The 1,944-nt window shown below is 39.4% G+C and overlaps 1 protein-coding gene across 1 annotated transcript in view; it reads right to left on the bottom strand.

Annotated features, from left to right (window-relative positions):
- rrp12 (ribosomal RNA processing 12 homolog) overlaps positions 1-1,944 on the bottom strand; it is a gene marked incomplete at its 3' end in the record, with an annotated part of 4,495 nt that overhangs the window by 1,927 nt on the left and 624 nt on the right.

Here is a 1,944-nt window from a genome sequence, read left to right on the forward strand (position 1 = left end):
AAACAATCAAAATGTTTTTTGCAAAACAGAAACTTTTGGTTGAATCTCAAACTTTTGGTTGATGCTTTAAGTTCTTGGTTGACTAAGTTTTTGGTTGAACTCAAAAAAGATTTGAACTCAAAAGTCTCAAATTGGGGAGTGGTGCAGAGAGGCTGAGCTTGTGATCGGAAGGTAGCTGGTTCGACTCCAGGTTATGCTCTGTGTTTCATGTGTGTTCACATGCGTGATGGGTTAAATGCAGAGACTTCCCCCCACCAGGATCAATACAGTATACGATAAACATCTTACCACGGGATCAAAGTGGCGACTATGTAAGAGCGTGGTGGGTGGAAGGTGGGGTGTTATCCAGGGACAACATCATCATGTCCTTCATGCAAAGGGGGGACAACAGAAAATCTCCCCACAAAACTYTTGATTTTCTGTTGTCCCTCTTTTGCATGAAGGAGGGACACCCCACCTCCCACCCCAGTATGCTCTTACATAGTCGCCCCTTAGATCACGCCCCGGATGTTTATCATGTACTTATTGATCCCCTGGTGGGAAAATTAAAGGAGACCAATTACGGGCCCTAGAAATTTTTATGGTATGTCTGTGGGCTATCCAGACMATGTTCATTCAATTTAATGCACAAAATAATTCTCAGATAATAAAATTTCCCATTTTCTAGTTCTGCCTGCTCTGACTTCCGTTCAGAACAAGCTGTTTATGTTAATGAGCTCTGTTGGTAACGCCCTCCAAAAATCTGTTGACATTAACTCCGCCCTCCAAAAATCTGTTGACATTAACTCCGCCCTCCAAAAATCTGTTGACATTAACTCCGCCCTCCAAAGCCAGCGTTTACTTTAGCATGGCTAGCGATAGCAGAAGCTCCGTTGTACAACCGTATATACAGTATGAGACCCTGAGTCAGACCCAGAGGCAGAGTCGTGGTCGCAGCTTTTTTTTTTCTACCCCTCCTCCTGTGTCGGAGTTCTGCGCTCACTCTGCATGCTGTTATCAGGGTAGGTAATGTGAGCAGCAGCGGTCAAAATACTTCAGAAACTCGAACAAATAGGCTTTAACAAGGCTTTAATAAGCTAAACAATAGAGGTACATGAGAAAACGTGTTCATAACGAACGAAAATAAATAATTAAATTATGTGTCTGTGTCAGTCTTGAACCCTGGTCTCCCACTCGCTGAGCCAACACACTACCCATTGTGCTATTGGAAAGCTTGTTGTAAAATCAGACACACATTGCACAACAACACTGTGACGGCTTTTTCTACTGGAGGTGGAGCCTCACCTGGGGGTTGCTAGGTAAGGGGCTGAACGCAGGTTCCGGTGGGTTGTCGTACGGCTTGTGACATCACAAAATGTAGGAAGTATAAAACTTGTCATTAATATACATTAAAAATACATTTACTTACAGTAAATATGCCCCTGGGTGTAATATTTTAGTCCTAGGACTGTTTTTTAAGAAGTACATACCCAAAGTTGAGTAAAAAAAACTTTTAAAAAGTGAATTTTGCATAATAGTTTTCTTTAAAGTCTCTAAATTTAACCCATCACACATGTGAACACACATGAAACACAGAGCATAACCTGGAGTCGAACCAGCTACCTTCAGATCACAAGCTCAGCCTCTCTGCACCACTCCCCTAGTTTGTGACTTTTGAGTTCAAATCTTTTTTGAGTTCAACCACAAACTTAAAGCGTCAACCAAAAGTTTGAGATTCAACCAAAAGTTTCTGTTTTGCAAAAAACGTTTTGATTCTTTTTTCTTTTTCTTTTTCTTTTTTTGACTGAAATAGCTTTTTTGTTTGGTTGATAAAACTTTTTTGGATTGAAATTATTTTTTTGATTGAATTGATTTATTGTTTGGTTGAAAAAATATTTTTGATTGAAATTATTTTTTTGATTGAATTGATTTATTGTTTGGTTGAAAAAATATTTTTGATTGAAA

This window comes from Austrofundulus limnaeus, unplaced genomic scaffold (genome assembly GCF_001266775.1).
Source record: "Austrofundulus limnaeus strain Quisiro unplaced genomic scaffold, Austrofundulus_limnaeus-1.0 Scaffold0, whole genome shotgun sequence".
Taxonomy (NCBI): Eukaryota; Metazoa; Chordata; class Actinopteri; order Cyprinodontiformes; family Rivulidae; genus Austrofundulus; species Austrofundulus limnaeus.